Source organism: Ambystoma mexicanum, chromosome 6q (assembly GCF_040938575.1).
Source record: "Ambystoma mexicanum isolate Mex_15411 chromosome 6q, UKY_AmexF1_1, whole genome shotgun sequence".
NCBI classification, from domain to species: Eukaryota; Metazoa; Chordata; class Amphibia; order Caudata; family Ambystomatidae; genus Ambystoma; species Ambystoma mexicanum.
Window position 1 is genome coordinate 1,627,770,608 of NC_090937.1, and position 17,459 is coordinate 1,627,788,066.

General features: G+C 50.2%; 1 non-coding gene across 1 annotated transcript; it reads left to right on the forward strand.

Moving 5' to 3' along the window:
• The first annotated feature begins 14,873 nt into the window (after window positions 1-14,873).
• TRNAE-UUC (transfer RNA glutamic acid (anticodon UUC)) lies at window positions 14,874-14,945 on the forward strand. Its single transcript has one exon. It is a non-coding gene; the product is annotated as a tRNA-Glu (tRNA).
• Window positions 14,946-17,459: the final 2,514 nt, after the last annotated feature.

The following is a 17,459-nucleotide window of genomic DNA, read 5'->3' on the forward strand; positions in this document are numbered from 1 at the left end:
GTGAGGGGATTGAAGCGAGCAGGGCTCCTGGCCCCTCCCCGACAAAGCCCTGACGAAGGCCTGACAAAGGCCTATTCGCCTTGCCCTGACGGGCCTTGGTCCCAGCAGGCCACCGAGCACAGCACCTCAGCCTATTAGAGTGAGGTTTCAGGATCTCTCTCATCCTGTAAACCAACATACTGAAGAAGGTGAAACGTGTGGCTGCGCTCCTCACATGCTGAAGCAGCAGCAGCCCTTTCCCTGAAGCAAAGTTCCTTCATTCCTCCCTCCCATAACCCTTAGCAGGGGATTTATGGTAATTGAGTTGAGTTTCCAAACTGGCCCTTCCTTCCTTCCTTCCCATATCTGCCAGCTCGAGAAGGCTTGTTTTGTTGCACCTGGGAAGTAAAGTATCTATTTGCGAGAGAGAGAGAATGAGAGAGAGAGACAGAGAGAGAGAGACAGAGAGAGAAGGGGAAGGGGTGTTGGCAGTTAGGGTGTGAGCTAGAGAAATGAGGCCTGTCTGCAAAAGGCCATGGGATGGGAGTGCGTGGTTGCAGGTTGTTTGGCTTTGTAAGGCCTACTGCCCGCTTCACTCGAAACTGGGTCTAGGGTTGTCGGTTTGTAGGCTGTAAAAGCCCAGAAAAGCTCTTGTTCTCCAACCAGCAGAGTGGCGCAGCGGAAGCGTGCTGGGCCCATAACCCAGAGGTCGATGGATCGAAACCATCCTCTGCTAACTTTTTTCAAATTATGTTTTTGTGTCATGGCATTAGGGCACAAAGAGCTGTAAGTGCCTGGATGCAATGTCATTCCTTGAACTTGCTGCCTCGTTCCACTCTTGCGCTAAATAGGAGAGGGTCCCAGCCCAGCCAACAAAATGTACTGTTCAATCAAACCAAACTTAAAACCAAGCTCCTTTTTTAAGGGGTCCCGGGGAAATGTTGGGCTGACCGGCAAGACCTCATGATGCGAACTGCTTCTGCGTCAAACGCAAGCTTTTTTCATTCCCAGCCAATGACTTATTCTTATTTCTAAGGGCCGCTCCATCAGATAGCCCAGACAGGCAGGCGTTGGTGGTATAGTGGTGAGCATAGCTGCCTTCCAAGCAGTTGACCCGGGTTCGATTCCCGGCCAACGCAGATCAAATCTTTAAATTGTTCAAAATGCATTTTTTGGAAATCAGACTCATGCTGAAAGCAAAGCTGACACACTTTTCGTGAAAATCAAAACCCCATCCAGGAAAGGTTCTTGCATCCTAGTTTCTGCAACTGTCTATCGGTGAGGGGATTGAAGCGAGCAGGGCTCCTGGCCCCTCCCCGACAAAGCCCTGACGAAGGCCTGACAAAGGCCTATTCGCCTTGCCCTGACGGGCCTTGGTCCCAGCAGGCCACCGAGCACAGCACCTCAGCCTATTAGAGTGAGGTTTCAGGATCTCTCTCATCCTGTAAACCAACATACTGAAGAAGGTGAAACGTGTGGCTGCGCTCCTCACATGCTGAAGCAGCAGCAGCCCTTTCCCTGAAGCAAAGTTCCTTCATTCCTCCCTCCCATAACCCTTAGCAGGGGATTTATGGTAATTGAGTTGAGTTTCCAAACTGGCCCTTCCTTCCTTCCTTCCCATATCTGCCAGCTCGAGAAGGCTTGTTTTGTTGCACCTGGGAAGTAAAGTATCTATTTGCGAGAGAGAGAGAATGAGAGAGAGAGACAGAGAGAGAGAGACAGAGAGAGAAGGGGAAGGGGTGTTGGCAGTTAGGGTGTGAGCTAGAGAAATGAGGCCTGTCTGCAAAAGGCCATGGGATGGGAGTGCGTGGTTGCAGGTTGTTTGGCTTTGTAAGGCCTACTGCCCGCTTCACTCGAAACTGGGTCTAGGGTTGTCGGTTTGTAGGCTGTAAAAGCCCAGAAAAGCTCTTGTTCTCCAACCAGCAGAGTGGCGCAGCGGAAGCGTGCTGGGCCCATAACCCAGAGGTCGATGGATCGAAACCATCCTCTGCTAACTTTTTTCAAATTATGTTTTTGTGTCATGGCATTAGGGCACAAAGAGCTGTAAGTGCCTGGATGCAATGTCATTCCTTGAACTTGCTGCCTCGTTCCACTCTTGCGCTAAATAGGAGAGGGTCCCAGCCCAGCCAACAAAATGTACTGTTCAATCAAACCAAACTTAAAACCAAGCTCCTTTTTTAAGGGGTCCCGGGGAAATGTTGGGCTGACCGGCAAGACCTCATGATGCGAACTGCTTCTGCGTCAAACGCAAGCTTTTTTCATTCCCAGCCAATGACTTATTCTTATTTCTAAGGGCCGCTCCATCAGATAGCCCAGACAGGCAGGCGTTGGTGGTATAGTGGTGAGCATAGCTGCCTTCCAAGCAGTTGACCCGGGTTCGATTCCCGGCCAACGCAGATCAAATCTTTAAATTGTTCAAAATGCATTTTTTGGAAATCAGACTCATGCTGAAAGCAAAGCTGACACACTTTTCGTGAAAATCAAAACCCCATCCAGGAAAGGTTCTTGCATCCTAGTTTCTGCAACTGTCTATCGGTGAGGGGATTGAAGCGAGCAGGGCTCCTGGCCCCTCCCCGACAAAGCCCTGACGAAGGCCTGACAAAGGCCTATTCGCCTTGCCCTGACGGGCCTTGGTCCCAGCAGGCCACCGAGCACAGCACCTCAGCCTATTAGAGTGAGGTTTCAGGATCTCTCTCATCCTGTAAACCAACATACTGAAGAAGGTGAAACGTGTGGCTGCGCTCCTCACATGCTGAAGCAGCAGCAGCCCTTTCCCTGAAGCAAAGTTCCTTCATTCCTCCCTCCCATAACCCTTAGCAGGGGATTTATGGTAATTGAGTTGAGTTTCCAAACTGGCCCTTCCTTCCTTCCTTCCCATATCTGCCAGCTCGAGAAGGCTTGTTTTGTTGCACCTGGGAAGTAAAGTATCTATTTGCGAGAGAGAGAGAATGAGAGAGAGAGACAGAGAGAGAGAGACAGAGAGAGAAGGGGAAGGGGTGTTGGCAGTTAGGGTGTGAGCTAGAGAAATGAGGCCTGTCTGCAAAAGGCCATGGGATGGGAGTGCGTGGTTGCAGGTTGTTTGGCTTTGTAAGGCCTACTGCCCGCTTCACTCGAAACTGGGTCTAGGGTTGTCGGTTTGTAGGCTGTAAAAGCCCAGAAAAGCTCTTGTTCTCCAACCAGCAGAGTGGCGCAGCGGAAGCGTGCTGGGCCCATAACCCAGAGGTCGATGGATCGAAACCATCCTCTGCTAACTTTTTTCAAATTATGTTTTTGTGTCATGGCATTAGGGCACAAAGAGCTGTAAGTGCCTGGATGCAATGTCATTCCTTGAACTTGCTGCCTCGTTCCACTCTTGCGCTAAATAGGAGAGGGTCCCAGCCCAGCCAACAAAATGTACTGTTCAATCAAACCAAACTTAAAACCAAGCTCCTTTTTTAAGGGGTCCCGGGGAAATGTTGGGCTGACCGGCAAGACCTCATGATGCGAACTGCTTCTGCGTCAAACGCAAGCTTTTTTCATTCCCAGCCAATGACTTATTCTTATTTCTAAGGGCCGCTCCATCAGATAGCCCAGACAGGCAGGCGTTGGTGGTATAGTGGTGAGCATAGCTGCCTTCCAAGCAGTTGACCCGGGTTCGATTCCCGGCCAACGCAGATCAAATCTTTAAATTGTTCAAAATGCATTTTTTGGAAATCAGACTCATGCTGAAAGCAAAGCTGACACACTTTTCGTGAAAATCAAAACCCCATCCAGGAAAGGTTCTTGCATCCTAGTTTCTGCAACTGTCTATCGGTGAGGGGATTGAAGCGAGCAGGGCTCCTGGCCCCTCCCCGACAAAGCCCTGACGAAGGCCTGACAAAGGCCTATTCGCCTTGCCCTGACGGGCCTTGGTCCCAGCAGGCCACCGAGCACAGCACCTCAGCCTATTAGAGTGAGGTTTCAGGATCTCTCTCATCCTGTAAACCAACATACTGAAGAAGGTGAAACGTGTGGCTGCGCTCCTCACATGCTGAAGCAGCAGCAGCCCTTTCCCTGAAGCAAAGTTCCTTCATTCCTCCCTCCCATAACCCTTAGCAGGGGATTTATGGTAATTGAGTTGAGTTTCCAAACTGGCCCTTCCTTCCTTCCTTCCCATATCTGCCAGCTCGAGAAGGCTTGTTTTGTTGCACCTGGGAAGTAAAGTATCTATTTGCGAGAGAGAGAGAATGAGAGAGAGAGACAGAGAGAGAGAGACAGAGAGAGAAGGGGAAGGGGTGTTGGCAGTTAGGGTGTGAGCTAGAGAAATGAGGCCTGTCTGCAAAAGGCCATGGGATGGGAGTGCGTGGTTGCAGGTTGTTTGGCTTTGTAAGGCCTACTGCCCGCTTCACTCGAAACTGGGTCTAGGGTTGTCGGTTTGTAGGCTGTAAAAGCCCAGAAAAGCTCTTGTTCTCCAACCAGCAGAGTGGCGCAGCGGAAGCGTGCTGGGCCCATAACCCAGAGGTCGATGGATCGAAACCATCCTCTGCTAACTTTTTTCAAATTATGTTTTTGTGTCATGGCATTAGGGCACAAAGAGCTGTAAGTGCCTGGATGCAATGTCATTCCTTGAACTTGCTGCCTCGTTCCACTCTTGCGCTAAATAGGAGAGGGTCCCAGCCCAGCCAACAAAATGTACTGTTCAATCAAACCAAACTTAAAACCAAGCTCCTTTTTTAAGGGGTCCCGGGGAAATGTTGGGCTGACCGGCAAGACCTCATGATGCGAACTGCTTCTGCGTCAAACGCAAGCTTTTTTCATTCCCAGCCAATGACTTATTCTTATTTCTAAGGGCCGCTCCATCAGATAGCCCAGACAGGCAGGCGTTGGTGGTATAGTGGTGAGCATAGCTGCCTTCCAAGCAGTTGACCCGGGTTCGATTCCCGGCCAACGCAGATCAAATCTTTAAATTGTTCAAAATGCATTTTTTGGAAATCAGACTCATGCTGAAAGCAAAGCTGACACACTTTTCGTGAAAATCAAAACCCCATCCAGGAAAGGTTCTTGCATCCTAGTTTCTGCAACTGTCTATCGGTGAGGGGATTGAAGCGAGCAGGGCTCCTGGCCCCTCCCCGACAAAGCCCTGACGAAGGCCTGACAAAGGCCTATTCGCCTTGCCCTGACGGGCCTTGGTCCCAGCAGGCCACCGAGCACAGCACCTCAGCCTATTAGAGTGAGGTTTCAGGATCTCTCTCATCCTGTAAACCAACATACTGAAGAAGGTGAAACGTGTGGCTGCGCTCCTCACATGCTGAAGCAGCAGCAGCCCTTTCCCTGAAGCAAAGTTCCTTCATTCCTCCCTCCCATAACCCTTAGCAGGGGATTTATGGTAATTGAGTTGAGTTTCCAAACTGGCCCTTCCTTCCTTCCTTCCCATATCTGCCAGCTCGAGAAGGCTTGTTTTGTTGCACCTGGGAAGTAAAGTATCTATTTGCGAGAGAGAGAGAATGAGAGAGAGAGACAGAGAGAGAGAGACAGAGAGAGAAGGGGAAGGGGTGTTGGCAGTTAGGGTGTGAGCTAGAGAAATGAGGCCTGTCTGCAAAAGGCCATGGGATGGGAGTGCGTGGTTGCAGGTTGTTTGGCTTTGTAAGGCCTACTGCCCGCTTCACTCGAAACTGGGTCTAGGGTTGTCGGTTTGTAGGCTGTAAAAGCCCAGAAAAGCTCTTGTTCTCCAACCAGCAGAGTGGCGCAGCGGAAGCGTGCTGGGCCCATAACCCAGAGGTCGATGGATCGAAACCATCCTCTGCTAACTTTTTTCAAATTATGTTTTTGTGTCATGGCATTAGGGCACAAAGAGCTGTAAGTGCCTGGATGCAATGTCATTCCTTGAACTTGCTGCCTCGTTCCACTCTTGCGCTAAATAGGAGAGGGTCCCAGCCCAGCCAACAAAATGTACTGTTCAATCAAACCAAACTTAAAACCAAGCTCCTTTTTTAAGGGGTCCCGGGGAAATGTTGGGCTGACCGGCAAGACCTCATGATGCGAACTGCTTCTGCGTCAAACGCAAGCTTTTTTCATTCCCAGCCAATGACTTATTCTTATTTCTAAGGGCCGCTCCATCAGATAGCCCAGACAGGCAGGCGTTGGTGGTATAGTGGTGAGCATAGCTGCCTTCCAAGCAGTTGACCCGGGTTCGATTCCCGGCCAACGCAGATCAAATCTTTAAATTGTTCAAAATGCATTTTTTGGAAATCAGACTCATGCTGAAAGCAAAGCTGACACACTTTTCGTGAAAATCAAAACCCCATCCAGGAAAGGTTCTTGCATCCTAGTTTCTGCAACTGTCTATCGGTGAGGGGATTGAAGCGAGCAGGGCTCCTGGCCCCTCCCCGACAAAGCCCTGACGAAGGCCTGACAAAGGCCTATTCGCCTTGCCCTGACGGGCCTTGGTCCCAGCAGGCCACCGAGCACAGCACCTCAGCCTATTAGAGTGAGGTTTCAGGATCTCTCTCATCCTGTAAACCAACATACTGAAGAAGGTGAAACGTGTGGCTGCGCTCCTCACATGCTGAAGCAGCAGCAGCCCTTTCCCTGAAGCAAAGTTCCTTCATTCCTCCCTCCCATAACCCTTAGCAGGGGATTTATGGTAATTGAGTTGAGTTTCCAAACTGGCCCTTCCTTCCTTCCTTCCCATATCTGCCAGCTCGAGAAGGCTTGTTTTGTTGCACCTGGGAAGTAAAGTATCTATTTGCGAGAGAGAGAGAATGAGAGAGAGAGACAGAGAGAGAGAGACAGAGAGAGAAGGGGAAGGGGTGTTGGCAGTTAGGGTGTGAGCTAGAGAAATGAGGCCTGTCTGCAAAAGGCCATGGGATGGGAGTGCGTGGTTGCAGGTTGTTTGGCTTTGTAAGGCCTACTGCCCGCTTCACTCGAAACTGGGTCTAGGGTTGTCGGTTTGTAGGCTGTAAAAGCCCAGAAAAGCTCTTGTTCTCCAACCAGCAGAGTGGCGCAGCGGAAGCGTGCTGGGCCCATAACCCAGAGGTCGATGGATCGAAACCATCCTCTGCTAACTTTTTTCAAATTATGTTTTTGTGTCATGGCATTAGGGCACAAAGAGCTGTAAGTGCCTGGATGCAATGTCATTCCTTGAACTTGCTGCCTCGTTCCACTCTTGCGCTAAATAGGAGAGGGTCCCAGCCCAGCCAACAAAATGTACTGTTCAATCAAACCAAACTTAAAACCAAGCTCCTTTTTTAAGGGGTCCCGGGGAAATGTTGGGCTGACCGGCAAGACCTCATGATGCGAACTGCTTCTGCGTCAAACGCAAGCTTTTTTCATTCCCAGCCAATGACTTATTCTTATTTCTAAGGGCCGCTCCATCAGATAGCCCAGACAGGCAGGCGTTGGTGGTATAGTGGTGAGCATAGCTGCCTTCCAAGCAGTTGACCCGGGTTCGATTCCCGGCCAACGCAGATCAAATCTTTAAATTGTTCAAAATGCATTTTTTGGAAATCAGACTCATGCTGAAAGCAAAGCTGACACACTTTTCGTGAAAATCAAAACCCCATCCAGGAAAGGTTCTTGCATCCTAGTTTCTGCAACTGTCTATCGGTGAGGGGATTGAAGCGAGCAGGGCTCCTGGCCCCTCCCCGACAAAGCCCTGACGAAGGCCTGACAAAGGCCTATTCGCCTTGCCCTGACGGGCCTTGGTCCCAGCAGGCCACCGAGCACAGCACCTCAGCCTATTAGAGTGAGGTTTCAGGATCTCTCTCATCCTGTAAACCAACATACTGAAGAAGGTGAAACGTGTGGCTGCGCTCCTCACATGCTGAAGCAGCAGCAGCCCTTTCCCTGAAGCAAAGTTCCTTCATTCCTCCCTCCCATAACCCTTAGCAGGGGATTTATGGTAATTGAGTTGAGTTTCCAAACTGGCCCTTCCTTCCTTCCTTCCCATATCTGCCAGCTCGAGAAGGCTTGTTTTGTTGCACCTGGGAAGTAAAGTATCTATTTGCAAGAGAGAGAGAATGAGAGAGAGAGACAGAGAGAGAGAGACAGAGAGAGAAGGGGAAGGGGTGTTGGCAGTTAGGGTGTGAGCTAGAGAAATGAGGCCTGTCTGCAAAAGGCCATGGGATGGAAGTGCGTGGTTGCAGGTTGTTTGGCTTTGTAAGGCCTACTGCCCGCTTCACTCGAAACTGGGTCTAGGGTTGTCGGTTTGTAGGCTGTAAAAGCCCAGAAAAGCTCTTGTTCTCCAACCAGCAGAGTGGCGCAGCGGAAGCGTGCTGGGCCCATAACCCAGAGGTCGATGGATCGAAACCATCCTCTGCTAACTTTTTTCAAATTATGTTTTTGTGTCATGGCATTAGGGCACAAAGAGCTGTAAGTGCCTGGATGCAATGTCATTCCTTGAACTTGCTGCCTCGTTCCACTCTTGCGCTAAATAGGAGAGGGTCCCAGCCCAGCCAACAAAATGTACTGTTCAATCAAACCAAACTTAAAACCAAGCTCCTTTTTTAAGGGGTCCCGGGGAAATGTTGGGCTGACCGGCAAGACCTCATGATGCGAACTGCTTCTGCGTCAAACGCAAGCTTTTTTCATTCCCAGCCAATGACTTATTCTTATTTCTAAGGGCCGCTCCATCAGATAGCCCAGACAGGCAGGCGTTGGTGGTATAGTGGTGAGCATAGCTGCCTTCCAAGCAGTTGACCCGGGTTCGATTCCCGGCCAACGCAGATCAAATCTTTAAATTGTTCAAAATGCATTTTTTGGAAATCAGACTCATGCTGAAAGCAAAGCTGACACACTTTTCGTGAAAATCAAAACCCCATCCAGGAAAGGTTCTTGCATCCTAGTTTCTGCAACTGTCTATCGGTGAGGGGATTGAAGCGAGCAGGGCTCCTGGCCCCTCCCCGACAAAGCCCTGACGAAGGCCTGACAAAGGCCTATTCGCCTTGCCCTGACGGGCCTTGGTCCCAGCAGGCCACCGAGCACAGCACCTCAGCCTATTAGAGTGAGGTTTCAGGATCTCTCTCATCCTGTAAACCAACATACTGAAGAAGGTGAAACGTGTGGCTGCGCTCCTCACATGCTGAAGCAGCAGCAGCCCTTTCCCTGAAGCAAAGTTCCTTCATTCCTCCCTCCCATAACCCTTAGCAGGGGATTTATGGTAATTGAGTTGAGTTTCCAAACTGGCCCTTCCTTCCTTCCTTCCCATATCTGCCAGCTCGAGAAGGCTTGTTTTGTTGCACCTGGGAAGTAAAGTATCTATTTGCGAGAGAGAGAGAATGAGAGAGAGAGACAGAGAGAGAGAGACAGAGAGAGAAGGGGAAGGGGTGTTGGCAGTTAGGGTGTGAGCTAGAGAAATGAGGCCTGTCTGCAAAAGGCCATGGGATGGGAGTGCGTGGTTGCAGGTTGTTTGGCTTTGTAAGGCCTACTGCCCGCTTCACTCGAAACTGGGTCTAGGGTTGTCGGTTTGTAGGCTGTAAAAGCCCAGAAAAGCTCTTGTTCTCCAACCAGCAGAGTGGCGCAGCGGAAGCGTGCTGGGCCCATAACCCAGAGGTCGATGGATCGAAACCATCCTCTGCTAACTTTTTTCAAATTATGTTTTTGTGTCATGGCATTAGGGCACAAAGAGCTGTAAGTGCCTGGATGCAATGTCATTCCTTGAACTTGCTGCCTCGTTCCACTCTTGCGCTAAATAGGAGAGGGTCCCAGCCCAGCCAACAAAATGTACTGTTCAATCAAACCAAACTTAAAACCAAGCTCCTTTTTTAAGGGGTCCCGGGGAAATGTTGGGCTGACCGGCAAGACCTCATGATGCGAACTGCTTCTGCGTCAAACGCAAGCTTTTTTCATTCCCAGCCAATGACTTATTCTTATTTCTAAGGGCCGCTCCATCAGATAGCCCAGACAGGCAGGCGTTGGTGGTATAGTGGTGAGCATAGCTGCCTTCCAAGCAGTTGACCCGGGTTCGATTCCCGGCCAACGCAGATCAAATCTTTAAATTGTTCAAAATGCATTTTTTGGAAATCAGACTCATGCTGAAAGCAAAGCTGACACACTTTTCGTGAAAATCAAAACCCCATCCAGGAAAGGTTCTTGCATCCTAGTTTCTGCAACTGTCTATCGGTGAGGGGATTGAAGCGAGCAGGGCTCCTGGCCCCTCCCCGACAAAGCCCTGACGAAGGCCTGACAAAGGCCTATTCGCCTTGCCCTGACGGGCCTTGGTCCCAGCAGGCCACCGAGCACAGCACCTCAGCCTATTAGAGTGAGGTTTCAGGATCTCTCTCATCCTGTAAACCAACATACTGAAGAAGGTGAAACGTGTGGCTGCGCTCCTCACATGCTGAAGCAGCAGCAGCCCTTTCCCTGAAGCAAAGTTCCTTCATTCCTCCCTCCCATAACCCTTAGCAGGGGATTTATGGTAATTGAGTTGAGTTTCCAAACTGGCCCTTCCTTCCTTCCTTCCCATATCTGCCAGCTCGAGAAGGCTTGTTTTGTTGCACCTGGGAAGTAAAGTATCTATTTGCGAGAGAGAGAGAATGAGAGAGAGAGACAGAGAGAGAGAGACAGAGAGAGAAGGGGAAGGGGTGTTGGCAGTTAGGGTGTGAGCTAGAGAAATGAGGCCTGTCTGCAAAAGGCCTTGGGATGGGAGTGCGTGGTTGCAGGTTGTTTGGCTTTGTAAGGCCTACTGCCCGCTTCACTCGAAACTGGGTCTAGGGTTGTCGGTTTGTAGGCTGTAAAAGCCCAGAAAAGCTCTTGTTCTCCAACCAGCAGAGTGGCGCAGCGGAAGCGTGCTGGGCCCATAACCCAGAGGTCGATGGATCGAAACCATCCTCTGCTAACTTTTTTCAAATTATGTTTTTGTGTCATGGCATTAGGGCACAAAGAGCTGTAAGTGCCTGGATGCAATGTCATTCCTTGAACTTGCTGCCTCGTTCCACTCTTGCGCTAAATAGGAGAGGGTCCCAGCCCAGCCAACAAAATGTACTGTTCAATCAAACCAAACTTAAAACCAAGCTCCTTTTTTAAGGGGTCCCGGGGAAATGTTGGGCTGACCGGCAAGACCTCATGATGCGAACTGCTTCTGCGTCAAACGCAAGCTTTTTTCATTCCCAGCCAATGACTTATTCTTATTTCTAAGGGCCGCTCCATCAGATAGCCCAGACAGGCAGGCGTTGGTGGTATAGTGGTGAGCATAGCTGCCTTCCAAGCAGTTGACCCGGGTTCGATTCCCGGCCAACGCAGATCAAATCTTTAAATTGTTCAAAATGCATTTTTTGGAAATCAGACTCATGCTGAAAGCAAAGCTGACACACTTTTCGTGAAAATCAAAACCCCATCCAGGAAAGGTTCTTGCATCCTAGTTTCTGCAACTGTCTATCGGTGAGGGGATTGAAGCGAGCAGGGCTCCTGGCCCCTCCCCGACAAAGCCCTGACGAAGGCCTGACAAAGGCCTATTCGCCTTGCCCTGACGGGCCTTGGTCCCAGCAGGCCACCGAGCACAGCACCTCAGCCTATTAGAGTGAGGTTTCAGGATCTCTCTCATCCTGTAAACCAACATACTGAAGAAGGTGAAACGTGTGGCTGCGCTCCTCACATGCTGAAGCAGCAGCAGCCCTTTCCCTGAAGCAAAGTTCCTTCATTCCTCCCTCCCATAACCCTTAGCAGGGGATTTATGGTAATTGAGTTGAGTTTCCAAACTGGCCCTTCCTTCCTTCCTTCCCATATCTGCCAGCTCGAGAAGGCTTGTTTTGTTGCACCTGGGAAGTAAAGTATCTATTTGCGAGAGAGAGAGAATGAGAGAGAGAGACAGAGAGAGAGAGACAGAGAGAGAAGGGGAAGGGGTGTTGGCAGTTAGGGTGTGAGCTAGAGAAATGAGGCCTGTCTGCAAAAGGCCATGGGATGGGAGTGCGTGGTTGCAGGTTGTTTGGCTTTGTAAGGCCTACTGCCCGCTTCACTCGAAACTGGGTCTAGGGTTGTCGGTTTGTAGGCTGTAAAAGCCCAGAAAAGCTCTTGTTCTCCAACCAGCAGAGTGGCGCAGCGGAAGCGTGCTGGGCCCATAACCCAGAGGTCGATGGATCGAAACCATCCTCTGCTAACTTTTTTCAAATTATGTTTTTGTGTCATGGCATTAGGGCACAAAGAGCTGTAAGTGCCTGGATGCAATGTCATTCCTTGAACTTGCTGCCTCGTTCCACTCTTGCGCTAAATAGGAGAGGGTCCCAGCCCAGCCAACAAAATGTACTGTTCAATCAAACCAAACTTAAAACCAAGCTCCTTTTTTAAGGGGTCCCGGGGAAATGTTGGGCTGACCGGCAAGACCTCATGATGCGAACTGCTTCTGCGTCAAACGCAAGCTTTTTTCATTCCCAGCCAATGACTTATTCTTATTTCTAAGGGCCGCTCCATCAGATAGCCCAGACAGGCAGGCGTTGGTGGTATAGTGGTGAGCATAGCTGCCTTCCAAGCAGTTGACCCGGGTTCGATTCCCGGCCAACGCAGATCAAATCTTTAAATTGTTCAAAATGCATTTTTTGGAAATCAGACTCATGCTGAAAGCAAAGCTGACACACTTTTCGTGAAAATCAAAACCCCATCCAGGAAAGGTTCTTGCATCCTAGTTTCTGCAACTGTCTATCGGTGAGGGGATTGAAGCGAGCAGGGCTCCTGGCCCCTCCCCGACAAAGCCCTGACGAAGGCCTGACAAAGGCCTATTCGCCTTGCCCTGACGGGCCTTGGTCCCAGCAGGCCACCGAGCACAGCACCTCAGCCTATTAGAGTGAGGTTTCAGGATCTCTCTCATCCTGTAAACCAACATACTGAAGAAGGTGAAACGTGTGGCTGCGCTCCTCACATGCTGAAGCAGCAGCAGCCCTTTCCCTGAAGCAAAGTTCCTTCATTCCTCCCTCCCATAACCCTTAGCAGGGGATTTATGGTAATTGAGTTGAGTTTCCAAACTGGCCCTTCCTTCCTTCCTTCCCATATCTGCCAGCTCGAGAAGGCTTGTTTTGTTGCACCTGGGAAGTAAAGTATCTATTTGCGAGAGAGAGAGAATGAGAGAGAGAGACAGAGAGAGAGAGACAGAGAGAGAAGGGGAAGGGGTGTTGGCAGTTAGGGTGTGAGCTAGAGAAATGAGGCCTGTCTGCAAAAGGCCATGGGATGGGAGTGCGTGGTTGCAGGTTGTTTGGCTTTGTAAGGCCTACTGCCCGCTTCACTCGAAACTGGGTCTAGGGTTGTCGGTTTGTAGGCTGTAAAAGCCCAGAAAAGCTCTTGTTCTCCAACCAGCAGAGTGGCGCAGCGGAAGCGTGCTGGGCCCATAACCCAGAGGTCGATGGATCGAAACCATCCTCTGCTAACTTTTTTCAAATTATGTTTTTGTGTCATGGCATTAGGGCGCAAAGAGCTGTAAGTGCCTGGATGCAATGTCATTCCTTGAACTTGCTGCCTCGTTCCACTCTTGCGCTAAATAGGAGAGGGTCCCAGCCCAGCCAACAAAATGTACTGTTCAATCAAACCAAACTTAAAACCAAGCTCCTTTTTTAAGGGGTCCCGGGGAAATGTTGGGCTGACCGGCAAGACCTCATGATGCGAACTGCTTCTGCGTCAAACGCAAGCTTTTTTCATTCCCAGCCAATGACTTATTCTTATTTCTAAGGGCCGCTCCATCAGATAGCCCAGACAGGCAGGCGTTGGTGGTATAGTGGTGAGCATAGCTGCCTTCCAAGCAGTTGACCCGGGTTCGATTCCCGGCCAACGCAGATCAAATCTTTAAATTGTTCAAAATGCATTTTTTGGAAATCAGACTCATGCTGAAAGCAAAGCTGACACACTTTTCGTGAAAATCAAAACCCCATCCAGGAAAGGTTCTTGCATCCTAGTTTCTGCAACTGTCTATCGGTGAGGGGATTGAAGCGAGCAGGGCTCCTGGCCCCTCCCCGACAAAGCCCTGACGAAGGCCTGACAAAGGCCTATTCGCCTTGCCCTGACGGGCCTTGGTCCCAGCAGGCCACCGAGCACAGCACCTCAGCCTATTAGAGTGAGGTATCAGGATCTCTCTCATCCTGTAAACCAACATACTGAAGAAGGTGAAACGTGTGGCTGCGCTCCTCACATGCTGAAGCAGCAGCAGCCCTTTCCCTGAAGCAAAGTTCCTTCATTCCTCCCTCCCATAACCCTTAGCAGGGGATTTATGGTAATTGAGTTGAGTTTCCAAACTGGCCCTTCCTTCCTTCCTTCCCATATCTGCCAGCTCGAGAAGGCTTGTTTTGTTGCACCTGGGAAGTAAAGTATCTATTTGCGAGAGAGAGAGAATGAGAGAGAGAGACAGAGAGAGAGAGACAGAGAGAGAAGGGGAAGGGGTGTTGGCAGTTAGGGTGTGAGCTAGAGAAATGAGGCCTGTCTGCAAAAGGCCATGGGATGGGAGTGCGTGGTTGCAGGTTGTTTGGCTTTGTAAGGCCTACTGCCCGCTTCACTCGAAACTGGGTCTAGGGTTGTCGGTTTGTAGGCTGTAAAAGCCCAGAAAAGCTCTTGTTCTCCAACCAGCAGAGTGGCGCAGCGGAAGCGTGCTGGGCCCATAACCCAGAGGTCGATGGATCGAAACCATCCTCTGCTAACTTTTTTCAAATTATGTTTTTGTGTCATGGCATTAGGGCACAAAGAGCTGTAAGTGCCTGGATGCAATGTCATTCCTTGAACTTGCTGCCTCGTTCCACTCTTGCGCTAAATAGGAGAGGGTCCCAGCCCAGCCAACAAAATGTACTGTTCAATCAAACCAAACTTAAAACCAAGCTCCTTTTTTAAGGGGTCCCGGGGAAATGTTGGGCTGACCGGCAAGACCTCATGATGCGAACTGCTTCTGCGTCAAACGCAAGCTTTTTTCATTCCCAGCCAATGACTTATTCTTATTTCTAAGGGCCGCTCCATCAGATAGCCCAGACAGGCAGGCGTTGGTGGTATAGTGGTGAGCATAGCTGCCTTTCAAGCAGTTGACCCGGGTTCGATTCCCGGCCAACGCAGATCAAATCTTTAAATTGTTCAAAATGCATTTTTTGGAAATCAGACTCATGCTGAAAGCAAAGCTGACACACTTTTCGTGAAAATCAAAACCCCATCCAGGAAAGGTTCTTGCATCCTAGTTTCTGCAACTGTCTATCGGTGAGGGGATTGAAGCGAGCAGGGCTCCTGGCCCCTCCCCGACAAAGCCCTGACGAAGGCCTGACAAAGGCCTATTCGCCTTGCCCTGACGGGCCTTGGTCCCAGCAGGCCACCGAGCACAGCACCTCAGCCTATTAGAGTGAGGTTTCAGGATCTCTCTCATCCTGTAAACCAACATACTGAAGAAGGTGAAACGTGTGGCTGCGCTCCTCACATGCTGAAGCAGCAGCAGCCCTTTCCCTGAAGCAAAGTTCCTTCATTCCTCCCTCCCATAACCCTTAGCAGGGGATTTATGGTAATTGAGTTGAGTTTCCAAACTGGCCCTTCCTTCCTTCCTTCCCATATCTGCCAGCTCGAGAAGGCTTGTTTTGTTGCACCTGGGAAGTAAAGTATCTATTTGCGAGAGAGAGAGAATGAGAGAGAGAGACAGAGAGAGAGAGACAGAGAGAGAAGGGGAAGGGGTGTTGGCAGTTAGGGTGTGAGCTAGAGAAATGAGGCCTGTCTGCAAAAGGCCATGGGATGGGAGTGCGTGGTTGCAGGTTGTTTGGCTTTGTAAGGCCTACTGCCCGCTTCACTCGAAACTGGGTCTAGGGTTGTCGGTTTGTAGGCTGTAAAAGCCCAGAAAAGCTCTTGTTCTCCAACCAGCAGAGTGGCGCAGCGGAAGCGTGCTGGGCCCATAACCCAGAGGTCGATGGATCGAAACCATCCTCTGCTAACTTTTTTCAAATTATGTTTTTGTGTCATGGCATTAGGGCACAAAGAGCTGTAAGTGCCTGGATGCAATGTCATTCCTTGAACTTGCTGCCTCGTTCCACTCTTGCGCTAAATAGGAGAGGGTCCCAGCCCAGCCAACAAAATGTACTGTTCAATCAAACCAAACTTAAAACCAAGCTCCTTTTTTAAGGGGTCCCGGGGAAATGTTGGGCTGACCGGCAAGACCTCATGATGCGAACTGCTTCTGCGTCAAACGCAAGCTTTTTTCATTCCCAGCCAATGACTTATTCTTATTTCTAAGGGCCGCTCCATCAGATAGCCCAGACAGGCAGGCGTTGGTGGTATAGTGGTGAGCATAGCTGCCTTCCAAGCAGTTGACCCGGGTTCGATTCCCGGCCAACGCAGATCAAATCTTTAAATTGTTCAAAATGCATTTTTTGGAAATCAGACTCATGCTGAAAGCAAAGCTGACACACTTTTCGTGAAAATCAAAACCCCATCCAGGAAAGGTTCTTGCATCCTAGTTTCTGCAACTGTCTATCGGTGAGGGGATTGAAGCGAGCAGGGCTCCTGGCCCCTCCCCGACAAAGCCCTGACGAAGGCCTGACAAAGGCCTATTCGCCTTGCCCTGACGGGCCTTGGTCCCAGCAGGCCACCGAGCACAGCACCTCAGCCTATTAGAGTGAGGTTTCAGGATCTCTCTCATCCTGTAAACCAACATACTGAAGAAGGTGAAACGTGTGGCTGCGCTCCTCACATGCTGAAGCAGCAGCAGCCCTTTCCCTGAAGCAAAGTTCCTTCATTCCTCCCTCCCATAACCCTTAGCAGGGGATTTATGGTAATTGAGTTGAGTTTCCAAACTGGCCCTTCCTTCCTTCCTTCCCATATCTGCCAGCTCGAGAAGGCTTGTTTTGTTGCACCTGGGAAGTAAAGTATCTATTTGCGAGAGAGAGAGAATGAGAGAGAGAGACAGAGAGAGAGAGACAGAGAGAGAAGGGGAAGGGGTGTTGGCAGTTAGGGTGTGAGCTAGAGAAATGAGGCCTGTCTGCAAAAGGCCATGGGATGGGAGTGCGTGGTTGCAGGTTGTTTGGCTTTGTAAGGCCTACTGCCCGCTTCACTCGAAACTGGGTCTAGGGTTGTCGGTTTGTAGGCTGTAAAAGCCCAGAAAAGCTCTTGTTCTCCAACCAGCAGAGTGGCGCAGCGGAAGCGTGCTGGGCCCATAACCCAGAGGTCGATGGATCGAAACCATCCTCTGCTAACTTTTTTCAAATTATGTTTTTGTGTCATGGCATTAGGGCACAAAGAGCTGTAAGTGCCTGGATGCAATGTCATTCCTTGAACTTGCTGCCTCGTTCCACTCTTGCGCTAAATAGGAGAGGGTCCCAGCCCAGCCAACAAAATGTACTGTTCAATCAAACCAAACTTAAAACCAAGCTCCTTTTTTAAGGGGTCCCGGGGAAATGTTGGGCTGACCGGCAAGACCTCATGATGCGAACTGCTTCTGCGTCAAACGCAAGCTTTTTTCATTCCCAGCCAATGACTTATTCTTATTTCTAAGGGCCGCTCCATCAGATAGCCCAGACAGGCAGGCGTTGGTGGTATAGTGGTGAGCATAGCTGCCTTCCAAGCAGTTGACCCGGGTTCGATTCCCGGCCAACGCA